The sequence below is a fragment of the Canis lupus genome, chromosome 29 (genome assembly GCF_003254725.2).
Source record: "Canis lupus dingo isolate Sandy chromosome 29, ASM325472v2, whole genome shotgun sequence".
NCBI classification, from domain to species: domain Eukaryota; kingdom Metazoa; phylum Chordata; class Mammalia; order Carnivora; family Canidae; genus Canis; species Canis lupus.
In genome coordinates this window covers 38,229,082-38,245,693 of record NC_064271.1, presented here as the reverse complement: position 1 = coordinate 38,245,693, position 16,612 = coordinate 38,229,082, and the positions used below count along the sequence as shown (strand labels likewise).

At 38.3% G+C, this 16,612-nt stretch overlaps 1 protein-coding gene and 1 long non-coding RNA gene across 18 annotated transcripts in view; one reads left to right on the top strand and one right to left on the bottom strand.

Moving 5' to 3' along the window:
- Positions 1–2,255: 2,255 nt before the first annotated feature.
- Positions 2,256–4,279, bottom strand: LOC125753973 (uncharacterized). Its single transcript, XR_007407012.1, has 3 exons — positions 3,829–4,279; positions 3,243–3,380; positions 2,256–2,414 (listed from the first exon to the last, which is right to left on the bottom strand). It is a non-coding gene; the product is annotated as an uncharacterized LOC125753973 (long non-coding RNA).
- Positions 4,263–16,612, top strand: part of TRIQK (triple QxxK/R motif containing) — an 84,681-nt gene continuing 72,331 nt past the window's right edge. For 8 of the 17 annotated variants that reach the window (XM_049103787.1, XM_035708263.2, XM_049103786.1 and 5 more), the window contains exons 1-2: positions 4,272–4,401; positions 16,102–16,261. The gene's annotated coding sequence lies outside the window, so the exon portion shown is untranslated. Of the gene's footprint in view, positions 4,402–16,101; positions 16,262–16,612 lie in introns of all 17 variants that reach the window. The other 9 variants (XM_025433522.3, XM_049103790.1, XM_049103791.1 and 6 more) reach the window with 4 other exon arrangements.

Genomic DNA, 16,612 nt, shown 5'->3' with positions numbered 1-16,612 from the left:
CTGATATGAGGAATTCAGAGGCTTTGTTTTGAGAGGGAAGGGGTATGAGATCAAAGCAGTTTTGATTAATGAGTCACCACCTGGATACAAGGCAGCTGTCAACTGGAAAGGCCATTATTATTATTATTATTATTATTATTATTATTATTATTATGTGTCCCCTTAAGAAGAGAAAAAAATCCTGTGGGGAATTATTTATAAACTGTATCCTGATTTTGGTTTAGAGTCATTATCATACTGGGTTAAATTTTCAATAAACAGAGAAAAAAAGTAAATGTAAACAGTTTCAACTGGCTACAAGATATACCTTTTACCGACATGTCATTTGTTGGTTAAAGAAATAGCTGGCATCTATACATTGAAATTATATCCTCAAAATATTTTGTAATATGTGTTTATAACTTATTTTTTATGGCTTATTAATTTTATGAGGTTTGTGAAGGAAGTTTTTCTTTAGGAAAAGCATACCCATTTTCAAGGTTTTATTATAGCATTATGGGCTAAAACCACGATTTTCAAGCTCTATTACACAATGTTGCTTGATTAATTATTTTTAAAAACAAGTTAATTTATTCTTGGTCTTCTTATTTGGCTATAATTTTAAGATCTTGGTGTTTAAAGACATTTACTAAAAAATAAATAAAATAAAGACATTTACTTTGCTATATGGCAAGGTTTCCATATATATATATATATATATTTTTTTTTTAAAGCAGAACCTTAAATTTACATCTGAGTGTATTGCATAGAAGCCTATTTTATCAATAAAGATGAGCAGTTAAAATAGAAAAAAATGAAGACTTTGGGGATCACAGGGGTTTCTTAAATGAATTCACATGAAAAGTCATTTCTTTAAATGTCTTAAACAAAATTCACTTTAAATGCCTCCCTATGGGACACCTGAGTGGCTCAGTTGGTTAACCGTCTGCCTTCACTCAGGTTATGATCTCAAGGTTCTGGGATTGAGCCCCACGTCAGGCTCCCTGCTGGGATTGGGGGGAGCCTGCTTCTCCCTCTTTCTCCGCCCCTCCCCTCCTATTCATCCTCACTCTCTCAAATAAATAAAATCTTAAAAAAAAAAAGGCCTCCCTATATTCTAGGATGACTGAACAGAAATAGTAATATGTATAGCCGATCTACTAAGCAGCCATTTTCTGGCTACTGAGAGGACTAATTTCGATATTTAAACTTTAATATTTAAGGCAAAGCACTGCTGAAAAATATCAAATAATTTGATATTCTATTTATTTTAATATGCCTAATGAATATCATATATTTTGACAGAACCATAATTTCTGCAAATGATCCATATTGGTTCCCCAAAATTTCAAGCTATATGCATATTCATCTAAAGTGTTAGCACATGTAATTATTAGATTCCAATTTATATTTCAACCTACTACAAATTTAAATAAAGCATGTCTGTCATTACATGGCAAAGGAATAAGCATATTCATAACATACATCTGGATGTTTTAATTTTACATTAAGCCATTTACTTCTTTCAATGTCCCTAAGATACATTTTATTTCATATTAGGTTAGTTTGTACTTCATTATTTCTTCTAATGTATATTTGTGCCTACGGGGAAATTTCAAATTTCAAATTATATATGTGCCAAGTATTGGAGCAGAAGCATAAGTTAAAAAATGAATAACTGAGGCATGGATAACATGAGACTCTCCTACTCCAAAGTGGAGAACTAGAAACATTATTTTTTGGAGTTTAACTATTTGGATAGAAGTACTATAAAACTACATTGCAATGGTCATATTCGTATAGGGTGAGGTGGCTAGTGCTCATTTTACAGAACAGCAAAGTGTTTGCAGCACAACTTGCCAGGACAAGCTATTTCATGAGAAAATGTTCAAGATAAGAAACTTAGTGACAGAGACTCATTATTCATTGTTCTGGCCTGATTTCCCCATTGCGGGTAGAGTTTTGACGTGTATTCCTATGGATTTGTAGCGCAGTATTTTCTACTGGATGTTTAAATAGATACCAAGGTGTAGAGTTCCAGAAATTTGAATGTATGCTTCAAACATCTGGAGCTATACATATGGGAAATATACAGCTGTGTTTATTTCAATGATTACACATTTACATGCATACAATACATTTATTTAAATGTATAATCTCTTATATATGTGAGAATATTCAAACAAATGCATTTGCTGTACTTATTTGAATATGCAATTGAAAAAGGATTCAAATAAATAATTCACCACTTTTATTTTAAATCTTACAGTATTTATTTATGTAACGTGCTTATTAATATACAATCATAGCTCTTTCTTTTTAGTCTAAAACCAAATATTTTTAAAAGATTAAAGAAACATAATGGTGATCATGAGTCATACAAATCAAGAAATTCTGGGGAGAGGTATTTATCGTTAGTGAGCTTTCAGAAGAATCTGAAAATTCAGCAGGACAAGAGAATAAAATCAGTTGCGATTGGCATGTTTCTCCCCCCCCCCCAATTTTATCATAGTATAGTGGATATTTTAAATATTTAAAAAATATTTTATTTATTTATTCCTGAGAGAAAGAGAGAGAGAGAGAGAGGCAAAGACACAGGCAGAAGGAGAAGCAGGCTCCGTGCAGGGAGCCCTATGTGGGACTCTAACCTGGGACCCCGGGGTCACACCCTGGACCAAAGGCAGCACTAACCCACTGAGCCACCCAGGGCTGCCCTGGATATTTTAACTGAATCTCAACGCACTTCTCGTCCAGAAGTATTGATTTGTTTTGTTTTCCTTTATGATTACAACCTTATCCGACAAGGTAATACACTTCTGGGCATTGGTTTAAGATAGAAGGAAAAGGGGTGTGGGATCCCCGGGTGGCTCAGTGGTTTGGCGCCTTCGGCCCAGGTCGTGACCCTGGAGACCCGGGATCGAGGCCCGCATCGGGCTCCCTGCATGGAGCCTGCTTCTCCCTCTGCCTGGGTCTCTAACTCTCTCTCTCTCTCTCTCTCTGGGTCTCTTACGAATAAATAAATAAAATCTTAAAAAAAAAAAAAAGAAGGAAAAAGGGTTGCACTATTTTAAAAACCTCGTGTATACAAATCTGGTTAAGAGTGTTAAGATACCCTCCTTGAACTCCACCTCTATTTCTGGGACAGAGACTGGAGACCAGCAAATGATGGAGGAGAAAATAAAATAAAATCCCATTTTGGATTCAATTCCTGGCCCTGATACCCTGAGAGATTTCAGAGACCTTCCAGCTGGGTCTCTATTTACCCTGGTCTCAATCCTTCTGCATTCTGCGTGCTAGTTCCTTTCTCGGGGCGGATTTTTTTCGTTTTTTGTTTTTGTTTTTGTTTTTGTTGTTGTTGTTTTTTTTTGTTTTTGTTTTGTTTTTGGTCCAAAGCGCTGGCCCTACATACAGGAAAATGACTTGACACTGGAGCAAGGGAAACACTGAGAATTAAATTAGAACTCGCATTTTTTTTTTTTTTTTTTCCTTTGGAAAGAGGGGCCGCCCGGGGTGGCTGAGCGGTTCAGCGCCTCCCTTCCACCCAGGCCGTGACCCCGGGGTCCCGGGATCGAGTCCCACATCGGGCTCCCTGCGTGGAGCCTGCTTCTCCCTCTGCCTGTGTCTCTAATTTAAAAAAAAAAAAAAAATTTTTTTGGGAAAGAATTTTAAATTTGATGGACCACAGTCTTAAAAATAAAAATAATAACGATGATGAGCGCAGACACTTTTGCAGTGGCTGGAGGATGAATCCCTGCAGCCCCCCGCGCCCCGCCCCATCGTCCGAGGTCCTGGGCACCTGGAGCTCTCCTTGGGGGTCGGGAGGGGCACCTGGGCGAAGGTGTGACTCACTCCCTTGCCCGAAACTCTCTGGCTCCGCAGCTCATCCCCATCCAAGTTGTGGGTCCCGTTGCCCTAATTGCCGGACCTCGGGCGAGAGGCTTCAGCCCCGCCCCCCCCGCGGTTTTCAGGGGGGTCCGATGCCTCCTCCAGGGATGCTCCCCGGGAGCGCGGATGCCGAGTGCGTGCACGCGCGTGTCGGGTGGCCAGGCTTCAACAGCGAAATTACGCAGTTCTGCGTGTGTTTTCTGCCTATAAAACAAGTCACAGCCCTTCGTTCTTCCTTCCAATTCCTCGGGGTCGCCTCGTGGGTCCGGGGTCGGGGCTCCAGGAGCCCGCGCTCGTGGGCGGCCGGGACCCGCGGCGGCGGCGGCGGCGGGAGACACGCTGGCCAATCAGCGCGCGCGGCCGCCGCCAGGCCCCGCCCCTTCCGCCGGGCCCCGCCCCCTCCCGCCCCGCCCCTCGGGAGTAGGGCCGCGCGGCCCGCTGGTCCCGCCCCTCCTCTGAGTGACAGCACCGTGGACAGCAACCGCCGCCGCCGGACGCCAACTTTGTCCGCCCCGGGCGCCTCGGCTGAGCTGAGGTGTGTGTGTCCGGCGACGGCGAGGAGGGCTGGAGGGGGAGGCCCTGCCAGGGAAGCCCGGGGCGGGATGGCGGGGTGCGGGGGGGGGAGCGTCCAGGCCTGGAAGCGGCCGCACGTCCTCAGCGAGCGCCCCCCGCTCGTGGGCCCCCCACAGGCCTTGAGGAAGGCTCGTCCCGCCCCCTGAGAGCGGCCCTCGGGCGGGCCGCGTGCGCGGAGGTTCTGGAACGGGGCTGTGCGGGGGGGGAACCCGAGGCCCGGGAAACGCAGGAGGTACGGAGCCACCTTAGGGACCCCTTCCGGCGTTCGGGACGCTCGCGCGAGGGGGGGGTGCAGAGGAGAGGCGGCGGGGGGCGTGGCCGCCGCTGTTGCTTAGCAACGCGCGGTTCCCGCCCTGCCAGCGTGTCCGGCGGCAGCGCGGGGCCCTGGACACTTTAGCCCCGCCCACCTCCCCCCCACGGGGCCTGGGATTGGCTCCCTCGTGCTGTCACTTACCTCGCTGTCGTTTCTCGCGCTGCCCAGCGCTGCGGGTGTGTATGTAGTGCTTGCTCCCTCCTCCTCCGTGCCCCCCTCCCCCCCCCCCCGCCCCCCCCCGTCTCTTTACTTTTTTTTTTTTTCCCCTCCGCCTTTCCTTCCTAATAAATATCTGCAGACCAACACATTTGCAGGGAAAAGCCTCAGGCAGCGTGATGGGTGGCTTTAGGTGCAAGGAAGCGGTGGGGTGGGATGGGGTGGGATGGGGTGGGCATCTTCGCCCGCTGCTTGGTGCATCCCTGAACCCACAGTGTCGGTGTCCCTGTGCATGGCCGGGAACAGGAGGTGCGGACCTCTGCTTTCTCGGACCTAGAATTCTCTTTTTTTTTTTTCCTGCTGCTGCCCGTTTGAGCTCAGGGGGCAAGCTCAACAAGTTGAAGCAACTCAGGTTTGGACAGGCCCCCCCCCAGTCCATGACCTCCCTTTCTTGACCCTTCGGTGGAAAAGTGGGTGATACTCAGCGCCTACAGCCCCTTTGCTCCATTGACCCACATTTAATGATTAACTGTGAGCTGGTGACTACAGATGATAACCCCTTTGGATCTCCTGGCTCCTATCAGTTGGCCCCAAATGATTCAGCAGAACAAACATTAAGGAGAGAGAAAACACAAAAGGAGCTAAAAATCTGCTTTGACTTCCTTCTGCTAGGCTTACTGTGTAAATCCCCAAGAAGGAAGGAAGCTTGTGCTGCTTGATAAGGCAGTGGAGGACTTCTGGCCTAGAAGTTAGAAACCTGGCAGGGTTAGGAAGTATTTGTCCTTGGGCAATAACCTTCGTAACTGTATTCTCATCTATAAAGTGGGGCTACTGTGCTCTTTGTTCCTAAAAAAGTAAGGAGGGATAATTGATCATGAACATATTAGTAATGATCTACACAGATGTGAAGTATTATTGGTTACACTTTATCTTTTGGTCTGTATGATCTGAATTTGTAGACACCAAAGAAGTATGATGATTCAGATTAAAGTATTTTCGCACTTCCCTTGTGACTTATGGTTGGGCTATTTAGAATTGGGGAAGAAACTCCTTTATTTGTTATTGATTCTCTGATAGTTCTGGTTACATAGCACCGTAAATGTCTTGCATGACGTTCCCCCCTCTCCCCCCCCCCCCCCATTGACATCGCTAGGTTTTTCAAAGTATGTACCTAGCCTGCAAGGACTGGGAAAGATGACCTTCAGATCCAAAAATGAATGACCTTTTTGGTGTCATATACTACCTTGAGAAGACAAGGAAAACTGATGACTCTCCCCTGAGAAAAAGACACAGTTTGAAGCATTAAGTGGTCCTGGATTAAGATCCTGTTTTGGATCAACTTCCTAAGGGATAAAGAAATCACTCTCCCCATTGCCTCGACCCAGAGAGAGACTGAGTATGTAGCTGGGAACAGAATGGGTCTTTTTCCTTTCTTCCACAATGCATTTTACCATAACTTTAATTCAAGATTTTAAGTCAATCCCACCACCACCCTTCTTTTTTTTTTTTTAACTATTTAATAAGCAGGAACTAGTAGTGCTCGATAAATTTTTGCTGTCTTTTCAAAACCATGTAAGCTATAATTTTTTTCAAATGCTTTTTTCAAAAGCAAGTGGAAAGAGAAATTATTGTCAAATATTTTGAGAAAATGTGAAACTGTAATTTTGAGATAAACATTCAATACATAAATTGTCTCTTCTATAAAAGTCCATTTTTAAAAAAGATTTTATTTATTTATTCGTGAAAAGCACAGAAAGAGAGAGAGGGGGCAGAGACACAGGCAGAGGGAGAAGTAGGCTCCATGCAGGGAGCCCGGTGCGGGTCTCGATCCCCGGTCTCCAGGATCACACCCTGGGCTGAAAGTGGTGCTGAACCGCTGAGCCAGCCAGACTGCCCAAAAAGTCCATTTTGGACAAAGAAAAGCTGATTATTTTTAGGATATGCCAGTTGAATACTATGACCTGACTCCTAAATCTCTTTTCTTAAGTGAGTTATCTTTTATACTATTTTAATTTTCCTGTGGCTAAGATATATTGTGGTTGCATTGTGGTTCTTTTCCTGATTTCTATATTTAAATAAAAGGCTATAAATAGTTACTTTGTTTGCTGAAGTTTCCTCACCTAGGTTTCCTTACCTAGGTTTACCAATAAAAGTGGGTATCTAGTAGATATTATTAGATAGGGAAACATTGAAAAGAGAAAACATTTATTGCTTTTGTAATAAACATAAGAGTATATAGGAGTGCTTGTTTTCTTTATTAGCATTTATAATTTTATTGAACTCTTTAATATTTAACTATTCCTTAACTCCATTTCTGGATAAGAAGCACATATAAAGACAAATTGATTAGGGAAATCATTCTAATGAAGTTAAAGTTTTAGGGGCTCAATAGATAATAGCTTTTTTTCTCGAGTTTGTAGACAGGTGGAATTTACAATATCAGCTTCATGACTAAATGACTAGGCATAATGCTAGGCATTATGTCTGACTAGGCATAATGCTTTGGATAGGAGACCAAAAATGAGTACTTCCCACCCATTTCTACGTCCCCTTCTTTTTCTCAGAACCTAGACTTCAGTGAGAGAAAATTTCAGTTTGCTGAAAAGGTACATTTACGCAGAATTACTGATATGCATGGTCCAGGGCAGAAAGTGAAGTAAAAGAAGGAAAACCTCTGATATTTACAGGGTTATAATAGCTAATATCTACCCGTTGGAGCAATATGGACCAATGGATTTCAGCCGCCAGTCAGATAACTCTCCTGTTGGGAAGCTGCAAATAAGGAGTGGGATCTGAGACCGGGACTGTTAACCTAGTGCTCTGATTTTCCAATCTGGATCATCCCTTCGGGTCATTTGAAGGAAGTGGAGGTGTTTTCAAATTATTACTATATGTTTAAAAGCTACTGGCAATGGGGGCCCTGTGTAATGTAGAGGTCCAGCTCAATGAAGAATTTTCTTCCCCCACTCCCAATGCCAAAAACATCTCCTTTGAGAACCACTGTTCCAGTGGAAGTTCTTCCACATGGAAATGTGTGGCTAGGCCAGATTTCCTGCTCATCTTTATTCCTCTGTATTCGTATTTTTGATATCAATAGATTTAGCTCTAGGTGTGAAGGTTTTAATAAAAATATTGCTAAGAAAAATTATAATTTTTTGGCATTCTTCCAGAATGTCTAAAACAATATGGAAAATAGTGATACATATTTTATATTTGATATCCTTAAGACATTTCTAATGAACAGATAAAGATCAGAATCCTAGAGCTAAATCTTTTCACACCTGTTTCATACGCACCTGTTAAGTATCTTTGCAATGAAGGAGTGAAATAGGTATGCATTTTCTTGAAAAAGAAAAGATGATTTCCTAGCTTCTTAATGTGGAAATGTTAAATAATGATAGAAAGACAAATATTCTACTCAGAGGCTTAATAAATTCTGTTTTGTTGAATCAGAAAGTGGAGGCAGTTCCATAAGTGAGAGGATCTTATCAATTTCATGGTTTTCAAACCACTGAACATGGAGAATGACAAGAATAAAAAGAAGCTTAGTTCTTCCATAATAGTATTATGTGGTGGTGTAGGTGCAGCCTAATAAATTGAACAACTTAAAATTTTGTCTTTTGGCAAAGACAAAAGGAAGATGGTTTAACCCAAAAAACATTTTAACATACTTTAGATATTAAAAATATCCAAATATTGCAGGATGTAGAATAACAAATCGTGTGGATACCTGTGACAAAATCCTACTTGTGGATGACCGTTTATAACCTACCCTAGGTAGAAGGTGCAGGGGACTGAAAGTCTTAGACTTGTCACCAGCAGTAGATACGTTATTTTGAGGGAGGGTAGTTACAATGTTCCAGGCATCAAGTTCCTTTTATGTGGATATACATATTTTATGTGGATATACATATTTGAAAATTTGTGATATTCTTCCATTTTTATGAAGAATGTACTTGAGCATTATAACACATTCTCATTATTCACAGTGGTTCAATATAGCACTGAATGTCTCTGGGCAGGAGCATATCTGTTTTTTTTCAGGATGGAAAGGTATAATTTTAAAAAGAACCAGTTTCTGATTCCATTTTGTCATTTCCTAGGTGTCCATTCTCTGCCTCTTCTCTCCACAACATCTCCACCCCCCATACATACATACTTACATTTGGAAAACACTGGGCTATGTAGAAATGATCTGTATAGTCTCTCTCAATGGCAAAATATTCTGGATAATAAAGTGGAACCCCAAAATCCCACAGCTCCAAGGAAAATGTAATCAGAAGTTTCAGTGGGATACCTGTGAAAATCAAGAGTTTTAAGCTAAAGAAGAATATTTGAGGGAATTGTTTGACATCTAACACATGCAAGAATTCATGGCCTCTATGGACAGGAGAACTCCATATAAAAAGAAGAGACCATGATTAAGCAACAATAAGAAGATAAGATAAAACAAAAAGACGAAAAAACTAAAAATGAACTGTATTAGTTTTATATTCCTGCTTTAACAAACTGCCACAAATTTACTGACTTTAAAAACCACAGATTCATCATCTTACAGATCCACTTTTAAAGACCAACAGGGATAATTCATGATAATCTCTCCATTTTGAGGTTCTTCATTTTAATCACATGTTTAAAGTCCCTTTTGCCATGTGATCCTCACAGGTAATCACATATTCACAGGTTAGGGAATCAGGACCTGGACAGGACATCTTTGAGAGGCATATTTTTCTGCCTCCCACAATGACATATTAAAAATCCCATATTTGGGGCAGTAAAAAACAGAATTGGTATTATTGCAGAAAGTTTAATCAGTGTGGAAAATAGACTCGAAAAGTTCTCTGTAAATATTGAATTCATGAACAGAAATGTGATATAAAGAGGAAGAAGAATGAAGCCTATTATGTGAATATTTGGAGTTTCTGAAGAAGAGAGACCGGTATATAGGTAATTGTTCCTAAAGAAGAGTACACAGATTTTGGAAAAAAAAAAAAAAAAAAAAGCAAGGAGGTAACAGGAAACAAAACTTTTCTGAGCTAAAAAAAAAAAAAAGGCATATAGATGCAGAAAGGACATATAAAATGTGACAACTCAAAGAGACACAATATCAAAAAAGTTTCAAATTAGTATAATGATAAAAACATTTTTCATATACCTAGAAAGAAAATAAGATAACATATACTGTTGGGAAACAAAAATTAGGCTGGTCTCAGACTCCTGTTCTGTAGCAGTAAATACCAGAAGACAATAGAGCAACATCTTTAGTTTTTTGTTTATGTTGTTTTTTGTTGTTGTTGTTGTTGTTAAATCCATGCAATTTGTATTTCTTGTGTGATGACAACAGAAAACCATTCCTAAGTTTATAAGAGACCCTGAACTACACCTTGTTTGCTTTTCTGGATTGGGGATGGAGATGGGGGGAGAACTTAAGACCTACAACAATTTATTAGAAAATTATATAATATAAATGCAAAAGTCATGGCATATTAAAAAAAAAACAGCTGATGGTATATCCTAGGGTTCTAGAATATAGATGTAGCTCTAAATAATTTTGTTAAGTCGAGTTAGAAAATGATTGCAAATGCAAAAAACTGCTTGTATGAGAAGATGTATAAATGCAAAAGTTAATTCAGCAACAACAATCTAGATTTGAATAACATTTTGTGATTTTTCCGATTTATTTATGCTGGCAGTGAAACCTGGTAATTTAAGAATATGAACAGATTTTAAAATATACCTAAATCATTCATCGCAAACTATGATCCACGGGCTCCCCAAATCTGGCTCACTGCTTGTTTTTGTATGGTCCATGACCTAAGGAGAGTTTTTATGTTTTTAAATGGTTGGGAAAAACAATGTTCTGTGATGTAAACATATGAAATTCAAATTTTGTTTATAAATAAAGTTTTATTGGAACACACCTACCCATTTATTGACATAGCATATGTGGTGCTAAAACAGCAGTGTTGAATGATTGCAGCAAATACGCAGATGTGTTGCTGTATTGCTTTGCATGGCTCAGAGCACTACAGATTGTTGTGACACAGTTGTAATTTGATTTTTCCTCTTGACCTTCAAAGCCTAAATATTTATGATCTGGCCCTTTACAGAAAAAGTTTGCAACTCCTGCCCTATAAACTTTAAACCATAAACTTTAGTGTATAAAGATTGGAATTTTCTTATTATTTAGGTAGCCAAATTTACTAAGTAATTGCCCTTTGGTGTTCTATCTACCCCAGCATTTCTTTGGTCTTCTATGGACCGGTGTTAAAAAACACGTCCGATATTCTTCATATTTAATCATCCAAAATTTCTGTTTTTCATCTCTGTGCCTTAAATGAAACATATTCATGTAAAGATTTTAGAATTTCATTTCCAACACATTCAGTTAGCTATTACAGTCTTATTAGAAATAGCAATGTTTTACTCTTGTATGCCAAAAATCTGTGTGCTTATAGAGATAAGCATGTACTGTATCAATAGGTAAGTTAGGTTATCAATCAGTTAATTAGCAAAGATTTGTTTGGCAGGTACAGTTATAGGTGAATTATATAGGGACAGTGGCTTTGAAATGAGGTTTTGAAGGATGCCTGTGAATTTAAGGTAGATGAGGCTGGGGCTAAGGTAACATCAAGGCAAAGAGAATGAGATCTGTAAAGCTGCTAAGCTGCCAATAGGGTCACATAGTTGGGAAATGAAAGAAATTCAGTGGCTAGAACACAATTTGGAGAAAAGTGACTGGAGTTGAGGCAATAAAGACCTGCTGGCCCAGGCTGAGAAGGCTGTTATATGCCACACAAAGTGATTTTCATCTATAGGCAGTAAGGATCCATTTTAGATTTTCATGCTATGAAGCCAATGTAATTGGATCAGTATCTTAAAATAATGGCTCTTAAACTTTTCAAATATACCACTCTCTAAATTTTTTTTTTCTAAATTTTTTTAATGCTAGGAATATACCATCACAGAACAAAAGTAGCATTGGGCTATACCCCCTATGTCCCATTTGTAATAAAAGTTTCCTTGAGGGAGGATATATACACAATCCCCTAATTATCCTAATAATTTATATAGTATGTAAATTTTGTGAGGAGGCTTTTAAATAAAATCAAATAATTTTAAATTTTCAAAATATTAAGAAGTTACCTGTAAAGCAAATCATCATCATCATCATCATCATCTGTCTGGCCTCTCCTGGGTACACAGAACTACCTTAAAATCAAACAATGTATGTTTACACACTGTACCAGTTTTATATGTGGCTTGTAAAACCTTTTTAAAACTAGAGATGGGGTGCCTGGATGGCTCAGTCGTTGATATTCTGCCTTTGACTCAGGTTGTGACCCTGGGGTCCTGGGATCCAGTCCTGCATCAGGCTCCCCGCAGGAAGCCTGCTTCTCCCTCTGCCTGTGTCTCTGCCTCTCTCTCTCTGTGTCTCTCATGAATAAATAAATAAAATATTTAAAGAACAAAACAAAAAAAACCTAGAGATAGATGTTTAATTATGGACTACTTGAACATATTTGGATTTTCTTTTCTTAGATATTTAAAAAAACAATATTAATGCTTAGCATTTCTTCTGATAAAATAAGCATATTTATTTTGAACACCTGTAAAGAATCTGACTAAAACTATATCTCACTTATAAACATTGATTTAGATATAGTAATAAAAGTAGTTTTCCGGGTAATATTGTCTCACACTTACATGGACCTTTATATTTGCCACATTGTTTTCATAATAATGATCTTATTTCATCCTTACAATAATCTGTGATATATATAAAAGTGTTCTTTACTCCATTTTATAGATTTGAAGTCTACATCTCAGAGAGATTATCTGAACATACTCTGCACTGTAGAAGAAAGCCAGTGTGCTCTGTGATCAGATTTGCATTCAAATTTCTACCCTTTTCTTTGTTAACTGTGTGTGCCTGGAAAAGTCACTTAATCATTAGGAAACTCGTCTTTCCCAGTTGGAGTGAATTGTACTTATCCCATAGGCATGTTATGAGAATTTCTTTCTGATAATATGTATGACATACAAAGCACAGTAAATGGGGACTGCTGATAAGATTATTGTTGCTAATATTAATCGTCATCATTAATAAGGGCCCAACACCCATTAGTCATATTTTCAAAACCCTAATGTTCTGAAAAAATAAAAAAAAGTTCTGCAAAATAAGTTTTTCCCCAAGTTTTACATAAACTCAGTTGTGGCATAACCATATTTAAAATGACGTGGGGCTATTTATGTAGTGTTGTTTACTTTTCTAGTCAGTGTCAATAGTGGTAAGATTTTGCTATGAATTACTAATATACTGATCCTGCTTTGCTCCAGGAGAGTTACATAATTATAGTAAATGGGACATATTCCCTCTCTGGAATCTAAAAACCTTCAAGACACAACTGGACCAAACATTTTAGATTAAGGACTATAAATATATTTATTATTTGTGACTCTTTTAATAACAACTTTATTGAAATGTATTTCACAACCATTACATTTATTACTTTATTTTTTTATTTTTATTTTTTTATTTTTTTTTTCATTTATTACTTTAGACTGTGCAATTCAGTAGTTTTGTAGCATATTTACATAGTTGTACAACTATCCCCACTATGTAATTCTAGAATGTTTTGATAAGCTCAAAAAAGAAACCCTGTATCCATTATCAGTCATGTCCCATCTCTTCCACTCTCACTCTCAGCCTTACATAACTGTTAATCTATTTTCTATCTCTGTGGATTTTCTCATTCTGGACATTTCATAGAAAGAGAAGAAGAGAAATGATGTATTAATTGGAGTTTTGTGCCTGGCTTCTTTCACTTAGCATATGTTTTCAAGGTTCACCCATGGTGTAACACGTATCAATATTTCATTTCTTTTTATGGTGGAATAATATTCCATTGTATGGTTATATAACTTTTCCTTATCTATTCATCATGGATTGTTTCCACTTTTTGGCTGTAAGAATAATGCTGCTATGAACATCCATGTACAAGTTTTTATGTGGACATATGTTTTCATTTCTCCTGGGTAAATATTGGAGTTGCTGGATCATATGATTTACTTTATGTTTTTTGGGGGGAACTGCCAAATGGTTTTGAAGGTGGCTGTGCAGCATTATACTTTTCCACCAGCAGTGTGTGAAGGTTCTAGTTTCCCTTAATCCTCACTGACACTTTATATTGTCTGTCTAGTGAAGTAGTTTTGATTTGAATTTCGCTAGTGACTAATGAAATTTAGCATCTTTGCATGTGCTTGTTGGCAATTTGTTTTTATTCTTTGAAGAAATCTCTATTTAATCCTTTGCCCTTCTAAAAATTGGATTATTTGCATTTTTACTGTTGAGTTGTAAGAGTTCTTCATTATTCTGGGTGTAAGTCCCATATTGGATATATGATTTGCAAATATTTTCTCCTTTCCTGTGGGTTGTCGTTTCACTTTGTTGGTCATGTACTTTGGAGCACAGAAGTTTTTCTTTCTTCTAATGAAGTGCAATATACCTATTTTTCCCATAGTGGCTTGTATGTTTTGCGTTGTTTCTAAGAAACTGTTGCCTGACTCAAGGTCACGAAGTTTTACTCCTCTGTTTTCTTCTAAGCATTTTTAAATTTCAGTATTTACTTCTAAGTCTATGATTCATTTGAGTTAATTTTTGTGTATGGTATGAAACAGTACTTTGATGTAGGAAAGATGTTAAGATTTGGACCCGACAGCCAAGAAAGAATTCTTGAGACATCTTTGGTCCAATAAGGTGATTTTATTAAAGCACAAGGTTAGGACCTATGGGCAGAAATAGCTGCACTGGGGTCATGAGCAGTGGCCAACTATATCCCAATTTTCAAGGTGAGAGTTGGTTAAGGACAGCATAAGTCTCTAAGGAACTTTGGAAGCAACATTTCCAGGACCTTGAGGGGGCTAGCTATTGTTTGAGAAAAAGTCATTTATTACTATCTAATAAAATCTTAGTCATGAGACCCTTCCAGTGTATATCATTGGGTCATATACTTGGGGGATGATTGCCAACATGTATCCTGCGAGGAGGTAGAGGTGAAGGAAGTTTCCAAAGAAATTTTTATGTATTAAAATGGACTTATAGGATCCTGAGGGTCAGGCTAAGATCGCCTTTTGCCCTTAGCAAAGTGTTCGCATCAAGGCAGCTGAGCTCCTAAAGGAAAGTCACTCTGCCTGTTTCAAGGATGTGGCAGTGGGCTGTAGAGAGTAAGGAAATTTAATTTTTCTTTTTGCCTTTTTTTCCCATATCAGACTTCCATTTTATTCTTCTGCAGCATCATTTTTTAAAAAGACTATGCTTTCGTATTATCATGCTTGAGCTGGATTATTATCACTACTTAAAAACAGCCTAAAGATTGCAAGCTATTTTTAATGATATGATTAAAATTAGTGAAACTTGTGTTCTTAAATGCTTGGGGGTTAGATTTTGAGTTGGTGTTATTATTATGAGACAGTGGTTAAGAACCATTTAAACTTGATACTCTTATCTATAAAAGAGCAGTTGCAACATAAAACTAGAGGTAAGTTCAGTGCCTGGCACATAATAGGTATTCAGTAAATAGTTGCTGAACAAAAAATGAATAAATAATATGTTATTTGATTATTTTTATATTGCTTTTTAATGGGCATTTAGTTTAGAAAGTAGCATATTTAAACATTTAAGGTTAAATAAATACAATTATTTTATAGGTCAATACTGTATAAATTACAATAACAGAGAACAAATTCAAATTGGTCCCTTTATATCATATTCAACTCTAAAATACAGTGAACACATCTCTAACTACTTTTCAGATAATCACTATAAAATCAACTATTCTTAAAATATGATCTGCAGAAATAATGTTACTATTTATTACAGTGGAAAGGGGGTCTTTAGTTAAATAAATTTCAGAGACATTGGGTCAAGTAAATTAAATAGACTTAGTACAGGATTTCTCAGAACCTTTTTTTTTTTTTTTTGAAGGTGTGCCTTGTGAAAAAGGGACACAGTATACAACATTTTCTGAGTATATTTGACCAAAGAAACTTAATTCAATTGAATATAGAACAGACTTAGCAAACCCAGAAACACCTCTTGGAAAATGCTACCACAGTGATTTTATTTTGCGGGTATTAGGGCACTGGAGGTCATCCATTTTTAATGTTTCCATATACTCTATTTCAAATTCCAGTAAGAAAAAGCAACCAAGAGCATTGTTATTGGTATCTGGAATTGAATTTGCCAGGAATGCAAGCACAGCTTCCTCAGTAAAGATCTCGCCTTTGGAAACATCTTACCCCTTGGCAGCTCTCCAGAGTTCAGACTTGGCAGCATCAAGGACACAGCACAAGGTGTGTTTATTTGATTTAACATTTGGCAAAAGGTGTTTTGACTTGTGGTTTGTTTTCTCTCACTTGTTTTTCTTGTTTTGGTTTGTTTGCTTCTGGCAATGAACTTGAGTTTGGAATGTGGTTCTTTCTTAAGGAAGATGGGGGTATGTTTTTACTTACATTTGTTTTGTGGCATTTGGGCAAATCCAAGTAAGTAAAGCAAGGTCTGCAGAGCTATAAATCTATATCTGACTTATTGTTTAAACCGTTTAGTATTATTAGTTGTCTATTAGGATTTGGTCCTCCATAAAATACTTCATCTCTCTTATGTTTGATACACTATGATACTTTGGTACATCACGATATTTTGGT